This window comes from Bacillus rossius, chromosome 1 (assembly GCF_032445375.1).
Source record: "Bacillus rossius redtenbacheri isolate Brsri chromosome 1, Brsri_v3, whole genome shotgun sequence".
Lineage (NCBI taxonomy): Eukaryota > Metazoa > Arthropoda > Insecta > Phasmatodea > Bacillidae > Bacillus > Bacillus rossius.
Window position 1 is genome coordinate 45,594,413 of NC_086330.1, and position 15,940 is coordinate 45,610,352.

The 15,940-nt window shown below is 36.9% G+C and overlaps 1 protein-coding gene and 1 long non-coding RNA gene across 2 annotated transcripts in view; one reads left to right on the top strand and one right to left on the bottom strand.

The window, feature by feature from the left end:
• The window catches only part of LOC134527438 (zinc finger protein basonuclin-2-like), a 523,318-nt gene that overhangs the window by 278,659 nt on the left and 228,719 nt on the right, over window positions 1–15,940 (bottom strand). The gene's annotated exons all lie outside the window — the stretch shown is intronic.
• On the top strand, window positions 821–5,232 carry LOC134535435 (uncharacterized). The gene is made up of 2 exons (XR_010075615.1): window positions 821–1,217; window positions 3,455–5,232. It is a non-coding gene; the product is annotated as an uncharacterized LOC134535435 (long non-coding RNA).

The following is a 15,940-nucleotide window of genomic DNA, read 5'->3' on the forward strand; positions in this document are numbered from 1 at the left end:
TGTTTAGTGAAGTTCTCTCATTCTCTCTCTTGTAAGGTCGTTCAATCGTTAAGGAAGTAAAGAGATTATTGTTTTAAATTGTAATCCCGCTATTTAAATGTTCTTTAAAATGATGTTGAGTATTTGACTTTAAGAATAAAATAATTTTAATTAAGTATTATGTTATTTTGCAAAATCTCCTTAGTTCAGCTCTCACCAGACATCCTGTACGGGATGACGAACCTATGATCCTAGGTACAGTAAAGTATTTTATGAAGTTAAGACTAGTTGATGCCAAGCGAGTTGTTTCTATGTAAAGAGCTACGATTCTCGCCCCCCCCTCTGAAGGTGGATCGTGACAGAAATGGTGGTGGCACCGGCTAGGTGCCACGTGACAGAAATGGTAGAGTTCGCCGGATAGGTTCTATTTCTGGAGAGAGAGAGAGGTAGATTTTTATGTTTATTATTAAGTTAGTTTCAGCTTCTGATAGCAGGTTATTAAGAGTTTACTTGAGGAGAGGATTACGGAATTTTAGTCTATAGTGGAGGAAGTCTTTGAGATTTTTTTTTTGACGTAACAGATGATTATTTGAGTATACTTGTAAGGATAAAGTTTATAGTGATAAGTTGTTTTAAGTCGTTGAGTTTATCGGGGATTTTTACGTGAGGAGAATACGTTATAATTTAAATACTTAATAAAGATAATGCAAGTGGTTTAGTTTTATTAAAGTTAATTTAAGATTGTAGGTTAAGAGAATTATAATTTAAAATAAAAATTTTTTGTCGTAAATAGGAATTATTTTCAAGTGAAGTTTGTTTTGTTGTCGTACGCGTAGGAGACGAGACGTACGAATTAAATCAGTCGAGGGAAGGATAAACGTTAGAAAGGAATTAAAGAGAAAACGAGAGTTTATGTAAAAGAGAGTTATAGAATTTATAGTGATGTTTTGTTTTAATTAGAAAAATGTTGAGAGTTGTTTCAGAACGACACGTCAGTGGACGTGGCAGAATGAACACGTGACGGGGAGGTGCTGAGACCTAGCGGAGAACGGAGGAACCGCAAGCGAGGGTTGGCGCACCTGATGGAATTCGGTGACGTCACGGGCTCATACGGAGACGTGGACAGGCCGTGACCTTGTTTTGATCAGCTGTACGGTAACTTAGCGATAAGAAAATAGACTATTGGTTAAATACATTTAAATTTAAGTGTGTTTTAGGAGAAGAGGAACTTTCAGTATGTAAGTAATTTAATTTAAGAAGTGTATGATGTATAGGCTAGAAGTGTTTCGTTGTAAGTTGTTTATGTTTTTGTTAGTTAAATTCTACCTCGGTTTTAAAAATATTTTTTTGGGATTTGTAAACATTATTAAGGAGGTACACTATAAAATCGATAAGCATTGAGAAAACTGGGAAGGCTAGATTTTGTGTGTAGAGGGAATTTACTCCAAAAGAACAGAGAGACAAAATTAATGTTTTCATTAGGGCGAGGGACCCTAAGGTGAGGCGTTGTGTCCCTGGGAAGAAAGGGAATTGTAGCGCAGACCATAGGAGATGGGCTGACTACGGAATTAAGGGTCAGGAGAATCCTGAGAGTTGTGAGTAGTTTGGGGCAGGAGTTCCCCATGGTAGTACCGAAGTGGCTATCCTGTATGGGATAGGGTACCATTTCAATGAAGTTTGTTGGTGGGGTTAGAGCCCCCTGTGTAGTGGGCCTATAGCAGATAGGCACTACAGTGAAATTTTTGGTTATTTTGTGAGGTAAATTCCCTGGAGGTTAAGTAAGATTGGATTCAGTTAGGAAGGAGGGAAATGAGAAACATTGCTGTAGAGAGTTAGTGTACTTGCCTAATGTGAAATTGAATGTTACTAAATTAATTTAGGAGAAAGTTTTGTTCGGTAAATAAATAATAATGGAAGATAGCTAGATAATTAATTAATTTTTTTTGAGTAAGGTGTTTTAAGTAATGAAATAAAATAAGGTGAAGTAATTTGAATAATTGGGGAGGAGTTTCTTTAAGAGTTTAGATAATTGTTTTTGAATTTATTGAGATATTCAACCAGTGAAGTTTGAGTGTGAGAGATACAGTGAGATTTTAAGGAAATCGGTTGTTTATTAATTAGGACAAATGAGATTTTATGATTAAGAGTCAGTAAGCATAGTTAAAATTTACGACATGATATTTGTTGACAGTTTACAGTTATTAAGGAGAAAACAGAGTAATCTATTTATTTTTATTTTAATGGTTTGAAGATAAGATTATGAATTTTTTTTGGAAGTTTCTTTGGCATGTTGGAATAATTTTTTTTGATTTTTAGAATTTACAGAGAAAATTTAATTGATTTACATTAGTTTGGAAGTATGGAGGTTTAGTGTTCGATTAGCCCTAACTTGATGGTCGGATCCCAAAAGAATGCCGTAAAACCGATAGCCATTTGAGAGGAATGCGGTAGGCGCTTGTGTAGAGAGGGGTTGTGGGAAAACTCCTTGGGACTGATGGCAGATCAGGGGCCCTAAATAGTGTGTGATGCTGTAAAACCAGTGCAGGGAAAGCCTGGTATGCTTAAATTTTTGGGCACAGGTTATGTAAACCTGGGGTTCCATGGGATTTAGTCATGTTAGCTGCTGTGAGACATTAAGATTTCCAGGCTCCATAGTAAATTCAATGTAAATTTTTGTTTTCTTAAAATAATAAATTTGTTTTTAATTTATTTGAGATATTTGATTTGGAACAGTGAATACAGACCCCGAGGAATAAGAGTTATGCTGTGAGAGGAGAAGGTGGTAGGCCTAAAAGGGTACAGGCACCACAGAGGTTATTTGTATTGCATAATTTAAATATAAGGAAACTTGAGAATTTGAAATTTTGTTGTTGGTTTGTACACCCATAAGAAGAGTATAGGCAGAATTTTTATTGTTATGAGATGTCTAATTTAATTGAAAAGAAGAAAGTTTAAAGATGCAAGGTAACATTATTATTGTAATAATTGAAAGAGATTAAGAGGTAGAGAGAAATAGGCAGTTTTTGTTTGTAAGTACTAAAGTTTACATATAGAAATTTAGTAACTAAGAATGAATAATAAGTTAAGTCTAGTGTAAAAGTTTTTTTTAAGTTTGTTAAGTTAAGAGTCACAAGTAAATTTTTTTTTAGAGAGAATGTCTTTGATAGGAAGTATTAGAAACTTATGGGAATTTTAGGGTAACATAAATAATGTAGGTAATGAATAATAAATAGATGGTAGGTCTTAAGTTAGGATTAACATTTGAAGCAGAATTTAATTAAGAAGAAGGAAAATAAATAGGCCTAATGAAAAGAACAAAAAAGGATTTTATGGTAAAGCATTTTTTTTAAGTAATAAACAATGAATAATAATGTTGTTTCAGGGTAATGTGTACTAATAATACAATTTTTTTTTTAGGACCAAAGAACAGGAATTATGTAATTTAAATTAACATGTATTTTTGAAACTGTTACAGATTCCTTAAGATGAGCTGAGCAGCAGTCCAGTTTACAAGATGACAAGAGTTTGAGAGACAAGATACAAGATCACTGAAACAAGAGCCAAGACTGAAGATTCAAGAGAAGAGAAAGCTGGCAGCCATGGACTTACAAGTGGAGATTAATAAGGTCATGTAAAGTTTTATTTTTTTTTATGGAAGACAGTAACTGGAGTTTTTTTTTGTTATAAACATTATTTACAGAACTTTTTAGGTTATAGTAATGTAATGGAACTAGTGAGTTGTGGTAGCTGTCAAAAAGAACTAATACCTTAAGTTTAATTTTTAAAGTTAATTTTCTTAATTTACAGAGGGATTAGTAGTTTTTTTTTAAACCTTATTTAGGTTGGAATTTAAATACAATAGCTTATTATAAATGTGTACGAACAGTTCAAGTTCACAGTACTGATAGGTAGGTCAGATGATCTTATTGATTTTGATGATTTGTTGTTTTGAGTTGATTTTTAAGTGTTGTGAATTAGACAATGAAATAGTTCTGAAAACTTAAATTATTTCAAGCTAAGAAATAGTAAAGTTAATTGTAACTCAAAGGACACCAGAATTTAATTTTTTTTTGAATTAGTAATGTTTGAAAATTTTATACTTCACAAGAAAGGTTATAAACAAACAGATCGGATGGAACAAGGATGCAGTAAATCACAATTTCATTTAGAATTATTGATTTGCTTTTGAGGTTATGAAGGAAAAGTAGCTATAATTTAAAAATTTGAATAAAAATGGTTTTTTTTTAATTTGTTTGAAATAGAAAATTTAAAAGTTAATTTGTCATGATCTAGGTGGGTGATGGGGTGGGAATTGGCCACTCTTTTTCCCTATAACCTCCCTAACATGGCCTTCTATTACATCTAACAGAAAAAAAAAGAAGAAAAAGAAGACTTATTATTAGTTAGAATGTTTTTTTATGAAGATACCTGATGAACTTTTTTTTTATTGTTGGGAAGAATAGTAGCAAGATTAATCAGATGTTTTACTCAGAAGAAGAAGAAGAAGAAGATAAAGCAGTTTTATGACTCGACAAGCCAGAGATTGGTGTTTCCCCTCTGCGCTCCTATTGACTACGTTGTTTACTCTCATGGGATAGCTGGTTCGGCACCATGGAGAGAGATTGGTGGGCATTGTGGTTGCCCCCAGAAGAAAAGAAGAGTAGAAGAGGTTATGGGTGGGTCATGTGAACTGACCTTCAACCCAGTTACTTCGTGGGGACTATTTGCTGTATAGAGAAGATCAAGACTCAAGAGTTAGGGAAAATTATTGGAGGTCATGTTTCCCTTCCTTAAGTTTTTCCTATCAAATTATTTGCCTGATTAGATTATGCTAAGGGTGGGATACTTTATGTTAGCAGTTGAATTAATTAATTTTATTTTTTTGTGTGTTTGCATCCTTGCCCATCGATTGCAGTTTAGTAGTTAGTTTTGTATTTGTCAGGCGTGATGGTAATGCCTGTTGATGATGTTTCAGAATTGTAATCTGTTCGTGATGAGGATGGCACAACTCCGAAGCAGATGTGGGGAGAAGTTGTGAGCTGCCCTGGAAGCCAGTCCAGTAGCTGTTGGAGTTGAGTGGTGTTTGCTGATGGCCAGCCCAGGGAGCTACTCTTCTCGACAACACTGACTTCGAGGAGTTGCACCAACCTTCACGAGATAAGAGTTTAATTAATTGAAACACTGTAAGGACACTTAATTTTTTTTGAAGAACGAAAGAAGTATGGTAATAAACGGAAACCGAAAAAAAAAAAATAATAATAATTATCAAGAATTTGCACATTGTTTAACGAATACTGAGAAACTAAGAACAGTAATTTAATTTGTAAAGAGAGCTTCACTAACAGAACAATTTTTTTAGAATTGAGAACTCGAGCCTCTGAAGGTTCCTGTGAGAACAAACCAGATAAAAGTTTTACATTTAATTTTATGAATACTTGTTGTTTTAAAATAAATCTTATGCAGAATCTAGATGTATGTTCAGACAGCAAGGAACTAAGAAAATTATTATTTTTGTGAAATGAGGAATTTATAGTTATGGTTTAATGGAAAAAGACAATTTGTAATTTTGAGGTAGCTCGATGGGGCTCGAGCTCTGTGAGGGGAGGGTTATGTCGCGGGTTGAAATTTTGCAGGGTTGTTGAAATCAAATTTAGGGACTTTACTGACGGGACTCTGGGCTGGCTGCTCTGTTCACTCGTCAGCGCAAGTGGCGTGACCATGTAATTGGGGCACGGGGCGGCGCGGCGCGCTGCGGGCTTGCAGAATTTTGTTTGTTTGTTTGGCCGCGCGCTGGCGCAGCCACGGGCCGCAGTTACTGGGGCGCGCTGTCGTAACAAGCCGCGCGGTGTGGCCTGCACATTGGGGTAGAGGGGGGGTAGTCTTCCCAGATGTTCTAGTTAGTTGTTTAGTAAATTTGACTTCAATAACGAGCTTTTGTTATGGTAGGCGCGGCAGGGCGCGCGAATTTAAGCGCAAGTGATTGGTGACTCGGGGCTCACTCAGGCGGAGGCTATGCGTCTCACCTGTGGTCACGAGTTGTTAGTTCGTTCGTGATGTAGGAATTCAAGCTTTCGGGCGGAAGCTATGGTCGACGCCAGAGGCCACGAGTCGTTTAATTTAAGTTAGGTCATAATGTAGTCGTCAAGCTTTCGGGCGGAGGCTATGGCCCTCGTCAGGGGTCACGCGTCATAGTTTTTAAAATGTAATGTTCGTTCGGGATTTCAAGGGCAGGAGAGGCCCCTACGTTATTTTTTTAAAGTAATCGATCAAGAAAGGCTTTTCGGAAAATGTGAGTATGGACTTATCTTTGTTTTAATTTTAAGTATTAATTATGATTTGAGGTATTCGGAAGGACTAGGGAAGTGTTTAGTGAAGTTCTCTCATTCTCTCTCTTGTAAGGTCGTTCAATCGTTAAGGAAGTAAAGAGATTATTGTTTTAAATTGTAATCCCGCTATTTAAATGTTCTTTAAAATGATGTTGAGTATTTGACTTTAAGAATAAAATAATTTTAATTAAGTATTATGTTATTTTGCAAAATCTCCTTAGTTCAGCTCTCACCAGACATCCTGTACGGGATGACGAACCTATGATCCTAGGTACAGTAAAGTATTTTATGAAGTTAAGACTAGTTGATGCCAAGCGAGTTGTTTCTATGTAAAGAGCTACGATTCTCGCCCCCCCCTCTGAAGGTGGATCGTGACAGAAATGGTGGTGGCACCGGCTAGGTGCCACGTGACAATATGTATGCCCTCTGCCCTGACATCGAATAAATGGGTCACTTTTACTTCTGAGAGTTTGTAATATTGTCTTCCAGTCATTCGAGGAGGATGATTAATCAGAACGTAACGAAAAAAAACGTAAGGTGTAACGCTCAGGCATGGGGCACTCTATTGGAGTGGGGCAGGGGGAAGGGGGAATAACAAAATAGGTAGAGTCATGCGACTGTAAGACTCTTTGGAGGTTTTCCGAAGCCATGTTTATTTTTACAATATTGTAACCTTCTAGCGTGAGTCTCAGTTTGAGCACGTTATTGAATTTGTGCATCATATTTAAAGCTCTAAAATTTCTTTCTGAAAAAAAGGCAGCAGCAGCGCTCAATGGCGTGTTTTTTATTTCAGCACACTTACATACTCGCATAGTTATTCACATGCATACTCGATCGATCTCATAACTGGTCACATACACTCGCATGCCTGTACACTCGCCTGTGCTCTTGTATACTTGCGCACTTTTACGCGTGTTTAAAATGTTTGTCAGCCCTACAATATATTTTAACCCTATTTATGTGAAATTAAAAGTAAAAAATTGCATGGCATTTTATTACCATGGCTCAAATCTGTATTATTGGAGGGAGGAGGGCAGACTAAAGGTTTTGTGCGTGGATGTACACAACACAAGTCATCTCACTAGGCGGTTTAGGCCTATATTCATGCAATAAGCGGGAAACTAATATTTATATGTATATTTAAAAGATTTGCCTTAAAAAAGTTGTTAAGTTCATACAATAAAGGAGTCCGGAAAAAAAAATATTGGAAAATTCGCCGATTCATGTCGTAGCATTCTATAATTCAATCATGCATTCCTTTTGTGTTGCTTCTATCATAGTCTCACAGTTTATCTGGAGGATAACCTGCATCAAAGTGGTATTCAATCACAGGCTTCCTCAGAAGTCAATAGACAATGAACAGATTGGCATTTGCTCGCGTATTTATATGACTGTGCCGTCTATCATAAAAATTATTAAAATGAATACAGAAACCAATTCGCTGTGCAAACTTACACCTTACTACCTCTTCCTACTGGATAATCTAAGTACCTACTAAATTTCACGGCTTTAGGTCTTTTCGTCTCTGCGCTTCGCTAACAAAAGAGACAAAACTCTCTATTTTTTATTTTAACACGTGTATAAACTATCGACCCTCAGTGGCTATGCATGGATGCGAACAACTAGTGTGATGTCATATAGATTTAATAAGTAATTCCTTATAAGTAGGTATAAAGTTCTCGTAAGTGTCCGGTGTTTTCAAAAGTTTATAGGCTGCCTAATAACCATAACCACCCATAACTAAAGAATTTCTTTGTAAACAATATTGAAAGCTTTTTTTCTCATGAGACAACAGAAACGAATTTTGTTAATAAGTCACATACAAAGGGCTACATTTAGCTGTCCATGTGAAAAAGCATTCGACGCTCGAATCTGTTCCTGTTTAAGACCTACAATTCTGTAGTATATTAATGAACTGATGAATCAATCTGTATAAGTCAGCGTGAGCCACGCAAGCTCCCTAAGAGCGTCTTTTTACGACTTATTACAAAACATCGAGATTTTACTACTTAATTTTAATTTAATATGAATAATTTGTACACACAAACTTCCGGAAGAAATTATTTGAATGAAGATGAAAACCGCATCCAAATTCATTGTTTAGTTTAGAAGAAGTAAGCAAACAAACAGCAGAGGCGAACAGCGACTTTGTGTTATAAGTACTGTTGGGATATATAGTTCCTATAAAGTTAGAAACGCAAACGACCGCATGACTTGACAATGAGTTTTTTTAGTAGATCTGTAGTCGAATCACAAGAAGTGCCAGAGCCAGCGCACAGGTGTTGCCGAGGTTGCTGTCATCACACACAAGACACACAAGACAGATTTGTCTAAGTTATGCCTTTTTCTAAGTTGCGATTTTCGAAGTTATGACGTTTTCAAGTTATGTGGCTCGGCGTTGTGCATTTCTAAGTTACGTGCTTCTAACGTTCTACGTTGTGTGTTTCTAAGTTACGTTTCTAACTGGTGTGTTTCGGAAATTAGTGTTTCTAAGTTATGATCGTTCTAACATATGACGGTTCTAAGTTACGTGGATTATTTTTCGTGAGATCTGAGTTACGTCTGTTCTAAGTTGTGTGTTATTAAGTGAAGTGTTCATCCCGTGTTCCGAGAGCGGACGTGTGCCACTCTATCCCGCGTCGTTGTCCGTACACCGGCGCGGCGGACGGACGAACGAACGGACGGACGGACGGACGGACGGACGGATGGACGGACGGACGGTCGGACGGACGGACGGACGGACGGACGGACGGACGCACGGACGGACGGACGGACGGACGGACGGACGCTCACAAAAGACCCCGACGGGCAGCGAGAGGACAACTCCGGCTCGGTGTATTCACGGCGAGCTCTCCTCCACAGCAGCGCCAGGACTGCGCTGTCTCCACGGAGAGGAGCTGACGTCATCGCCCTGTGGGACTTACATGGATGAGGAGGGGGGGGGGGGGGGGGAAGGTGGCAGAAGTTTGTCAGGCGTGTGGCAAGTGGATGGAGACGCCGCCAAGTTGTGAAAGCCGCCTCTGTTTTTTGTGACGTTCCAAGTCGGCTAGACGTTGCGTGTGCGTGTTTTCATGTACGTGCGTTAGATGTTATATATCTACTTATTTGGCATAGTAGTAAAAAAACTTTAATTTTGTATGCAAATAATTATAGTAATAAAATAATTAAAGGTACGTAGTTTGGTAAAAAATAAATTCCATCGAATTAAAAAAATTAATAAATACTAAGTGTTCAATATTAATATACCTAAACACTTTTCTATAATTAATTATTTAATTTAGTAAAGTAATATAGATATATTATTAATTTAAATTAATATATATTAGTGTGCTGTATGTTTAATATAATTTATTAATTTTAAATATTTATTAATTAATAATGTACTAATTTTAACGCAAATAAATTATACATATGGGAAAATAACCTAAATTATATAAATAAACTTTTAAAACACTTCAAAAATATTAAAATTTTATTTTACTTATACTCACAATAAATAAATGTTTTAAATTATACGGGCATATCAATCATAAAAATATAATATTTAAAAGCACATATATAATTTTTTATTTTTATGAATCTTTTTATGTATGTAGCCTTTTTATCTTGTGAAAATTTGGTTGCATGGTACGCGCGCATTGTAAGATTTTACTCACGAATGATAGGAACAAAAATAAATCTTCTCAACAAGAACACACACGCTCGATACACAATTAACGTACGCAGGGGAAAGGCAATTTTCGCGAGGGGAAAAAAAATATGGACGCCTACTAATGTGGACTGCAATAGGGAATGCATACGCTAGTTGTTTCTCCCTTGCAATTAGTGGCTGTTTGCAAGAGAATCCATTGCCTTATTTGAACGAGGCACTTAGGCTGGGCTTGCTTCCGCTCTGAATTACTGTTATTGGTGTTTTAACAGCAGACACGTACCTGAAAGAAACCCGCGCAATCACAAAACACAATAAATGATACTAGTCTCGAAATATTTTTGCGGATAAAACACACATACGTCAGTTAAACTTTCTGTTTTTTTTTTTTTTGAAAGGCTAAAGCGCTTAAACATTTATAACAACTTTTTGTCTTCTGGGTTGAGGTCACGTCCGAATGAAATGCTGGTGGGCCTGACGTTTCGCCATGTACTATTGCAGCCATCTTCAGGGGTGAACGTTTTTATGTGTCAGAACACCAGGTATTCAGTTGTTAATTGTCTTTGGAAGATAACTCCAACGAAGCATGCCGAAACTTCGGGCGCAAAACCATTTCCACGAGAAGTGTCTTCGCCCAAGAGGGGTAGTTAGTGTCTGTGGCCACGATACCAAGCCATGGTCCAAGCCCAGTCATGACCCAAGACCAGTCCATTCCCGATTTCCTTGACTTCTGTTCCCGGGTGCGTCTCTTAAGGCGTCACTGTAGGCGAGAAGTGAGTAAATAAGTAGTGTGCAACGGAAGAATCGGATCTCTGCAGATAACCTTTAGGCTACTTTGTCTCACACCTTTCCTAGCTAAAAAATAAAATGGCTTAGAACTCAATGATGATGAACCGAGAACAGTTGATAGGATAATGAAATACCGATCTGAATTATATATATATACACACACAGTGTAAACTCTTAAAACATCACTCTATTTAACGACAAACTCCTTAAAACGTCGAAACTGTTTGACATTGGTTGGTTTACTTTGTTTTCTATACAATAATACACTCTATATAGCGTCACGCTCACTCTGTTTAACGACAACTATACGGCATTTAAAATCATTTAGCAGTACTTCCTAAGTTGCCGAAGTTGATAAGAACTGCAGCTGTGTATGTTCTTTTGTTTGCTGTTTTGTTGTTGTATTATCTAGCACGTATTTAATTCGACTGACGTATCGGAGATTCTAAGAAATTATGTCTTTTGTTTTTGTATGATGAACTTGCACATGTTTTACTCGGTCACTAGACTTTTGTCAATTTGTTACACGTTATCATTATCGCAGTTGCTTACAGACTTTCGAACTGTAAACATGGTGAGTAAACTAAAATCTTTGTGTATTGATGAAAAAGTTTTATTAATACGCTCAATAGAGGCGGGAGAAAAGTTCAGTGGTGTTGGAAGACGCTTTGGATTTCGCCGCTCTACCGTGTCTACAATATGGAAAAACAAAGAAAAAATTCTGCAAGCAGAGGAGGATGAAAAATCTGCTAAGAAATTAAAGATACCTCAATACGAAGATCTGGATCAAGCGATGCTATCATGGTTTTATAGACATGTAAAATAAGTACTATATTAGTAAATACATATTATTATAGAATAGTAAAACGATATCTTTTATTTCTCTCCATTTAATGACCACTCTCTATAACGCCGAAAAATGCTCAGTCCGTTAAGTGTCGTCATATAGAGTTTACACTGTATATATGTATGTATATATATATACACTTATAGAGATAGAGAGAGGGGGCATATTTTTGAGTTACAGGCATTCTTGTATAAAAGTAGGAAAAAATATATAAATATATCAAAATTTAATTATTTTGAAAGAAAAAAATACAAATTTTTTTAAAGAAGTAGTCAGTGTTGTTCCATTATGAATTCCTGCTTAATATAGCCATATATCTAAAATAACGTGTCAATTTTGTATTGTTATTAGTTTTTATAGTATGGTTATTTAAATCACCCGAATCTTATTTTGCATCTTTAGTAATAGAAAGAATTTCAAACTTGTGTTATAAAATTAATATTTTTTTTTATTTGGAAATTATTAGTAACAGAACTGAATAATTTGGCGCGGGGTAGGGAACTTAAAAACTTTGATAAACAATTTTTTTTTTGCCAGTATTGACACGTAAACTACGTCACTGTTATTCATGTCGTAAAAAAAAAAAGTCGCTGATTGACTTGCGAAATGTTTTCTGCTTGTCGCCGTGTTCTGGGACACGCTGCAGGTATGAGGTTCGTGACGCACAAAAGCTCGCGCCCGACAGGTGGCATTGTGACGGGCCGCGGGGCCGGCCGACTCATGGTCCGGGACCAGGCCGCGCCGATGCGTAACAGCTGTCACGGGGGCATTGTTGGCGCGTGTCAGTGAGGGGAGGGGGTGAAACAATAGCGCGATGACAGATTGGTCGGGCAGGGTGGAGGGGGAAGTTGGGTTCGCGCACAACCGACAAGCTTGGCAGCGGGAGAAAGAGAGGGGGGGGGGGGGAGAATGATAATGGTAGGGGTTGTGGAGGGGGGGGGGGGAACAAATGTTAATATCCTCCGCTTCATGTCAACACAGGAGGGGCAGGCTGGAAATAAACAATGGATTTTCATATTCGTCGGTTCGAAAATAATGTCGAGCGAAAGTTACAGGCCTCGGCAGTAGAGGGGAGAAAAAAAAAATGCTGAAGAGGAAGGAAAGTTCCGCAATCAGGTACATGTTCCCGAACACTGTTTTTAGATTACGTGATTAACTGCACCATTAATAATAATGAAACAAGACATTCCCTCCCTCGTGTTCGTATTCGTGCCACGACAGGAGCACGCAAACATGCCGCAGCGCCCAGGTTCCCTACAACTTACACCCTGGGCGTCTATTCGTAGAAGCATTCGCTGAAACGATGTTTAAATGTGCCCGTCAATAACGCCAAGGACGAGGTGTGATAAAAAAAATCACGGTGAATTGTTTTTTACTATCAAAGTGAAAAGCATACATCCAATTTAAACTAAATCCTTCAAAATGTTCTCCTTAGCTAGCTATATCACAATGTACATTCCATGATTGAGAGCATTTCTGAAAGGGCCTTGAACTGATTTCTCGTGGCCCTCTGTGGGGAATGATATCAAAAAGTTTACTTTTGAGCACGACTCATCATTCTGGTCTCCGTTTCGAAATACATGATCAGAGATACGTAAATTTCCGCGCATTCATTTATTCGCAAGTTAGGATGAAAAACATTCGCACTTTCGCACTGTGTTCATGATTGGAACGCAGTTATTTGGACACGCACCTCTACGACCGTGAGCCAACGATGATGCCCAGTTATGAGAGAAGAAAGCGAATTATGTAGGGCCAATTAACAAGGATAAAAATGTTCTCGCTACAAACGTGGATTGAGCACATCTACGACTTTGAATTCTTCCCTGAGGCCAGACAAATCTGCGAAATTTCCGGGTCTCTGTCATTTAATTACGCAATGGACACTGATGATGTTTTATCTGGGAAATATTTCGCACCAAGAAAGCTACCAAAACTCTAGGTACTTTAATGATTAGTAGAGAAACAATCTGTTAGCTTCCTTAACTACAGTATGGCATTTCTGAGTCAGGACTTTCTGCTTGGTGATTGGCGACCGTTTGCAAGAGAAGCCGTTGACTCGGTTGGCCAGGCCGTTCAGAACTCTTTTGCTTCCGCACAGAATTGCTGTGATGCGTGTGCCTACAGTCGGCATGGACCTGAAAGAAACTAAACCAATCACGAAACACAGGGGATGCTACAGTGGTTTAACACACAGCTAGTCTCGAAATATTTTCACGAAGAATCACTGGTCCTATCGATTAAGGACCTGCCGGGCTAGACTACATACATTTGTGCACAAATAAGGAAAATGTATGCAGCGTTGTACCTTCTGTCCAGAATGCGTACAGTTGGATAATAGTGATTACAGTATTGAATTATTGATTTATTGTCTTTCTTCGGGTGGTTTCAAACTGCCTATGATCAATGGAAATAATGTTCAAAAGTATAACGGTAGACCCTATACAACGGTTAGACTGCAAATATCTATAACTTAGCAATGCGTTGGTGATAGGCTCACAATTGCTTCGCCAACTCCCTTCTACGATTGTGGACCTGTCAACTAGTAGTAAAGAGACCGAATCACATTAGCATTGTAAGAAGAAGAGGTTTTACATAACTAATCACTAATCAGCAAATAGGAAAGCATATGTGCGGATAGATAATACACAGTACTGTGAATTTTAGCCTGACGCCTAATAAAACCGCGAAATATCCTGGTATAAACCTATATATTCTATACTAGCTAAACCCGGCCACGCTTTGCTGTGGCACAGTTTAATATTAATTCATTGTTTAATTTAATATTTTACTGTGCATGGCTGTGGAATGTAATAGAAGAAATAAAAATGTGTTTAGCTTAAATATTTTTATTGTAAAGCTAATGGAAGGACTACATTCCTTGTTTTCCCATTTTTTGCATAAACATATAGATCAGATGGTTAACCGACTCTGGAGCACCCGACATATAACTGTCCATGAGAGAAGCATTCATTTTCTAAATTCAAACCGCACACTTGCAAAGATTGTCCTTGTGCTTTATTGATGGTCATAGCGAACGCAAGGCGTATTGGAAATTGAAGTCGTTTGAACTCGAACGCCATATCTGTCGGTATAAGTGGCATTCGTGGAAGTAATACGTCTTCACCTTTATGAAGTCCAATCAAAATTCTTGCTTCAATAAGATTATCCATTAATTTTTTAACTACTAATCGTGTACCATTACATAATTTAGGCTGACAGATATTTCGAAGCAATATAAATGGCACACCAATTTTCAAATTCAAAATATGTGGTGGTAATCCTGGAACATCGAGTGAATTGAGAAATTCCGTTGGAAAGTTCACTGCTTCATTTTGGTGCACTACTGAATCAATAGATTTGTATGTCATTGTTTCACCTTCGATTCTGTTTATAATACTATTGTTCATATCGTGTACGTCAACATTTTTAGCCGCTAGAATGGCTCTTTCGCTCAACCATGCATGATTTTTGAATTTTGTTTCGATGTTTTGGAATACCTTGTCTACTAATTCCTCTTTTGAATCTACGATGTTGCATAAATCAGATGATAAGCTGATTTTTCCTGTTTCTGGATTTGTAGGTACAGTGCCGTTACCAACTTCAATTAATTGTCTTGAAAATATGACTGCTGTTGGATACAAAATACAAAATTCTGAAAATAGTGTTTCATTAAATCACAATTTTTTTATAAAACATAAGTTTACTCACTTTACAGATGAAATCCAACCAATTCCATTCTTTAATTAAACATTTATAAATGATACCATACACATAAACTGGTCACAGTGACACATTTTGTGTTTAATCAATATTTGGCTTATTAGAAAACAAAACAAAAGTGTTAAAAGATTATTGTTGGAAAAATCAACAAACACATTTTGCTATGACAACAGGGTTGATATGACAACCGGTTTGATATATCAACAATTATCATAACAACGTACGTGATTATAACAAATTATAATAGCAATATATAAGATATAAGCTATAAGATAAGAATTATTTAATTTTCAAATGTATTGTACGAAATGTATTTTTTAATTTAAACGTATTTTTATCAATAGAGTCGAAAGAATATACTTTCAAATTAAATAAAGTTTTTTATTCTTTCTTGAAATATATATATATATATATATATATATATATATTTGTGTACATTATAGTCGTCAAGGCACAATGATCGAGTAGCCTGATGTGCTTGAACTTCGACAATGTGGTACAGCATCGTCGAGCGTGGTCACAACTAAGTTGGGTGACCATGATATTTAGTTATAGAAACTTTTTTTTCCGACTTTTCCGGTGGATTTTCCCAAACTTTTATTTCATATAAACACTCTTCTGTTAAGA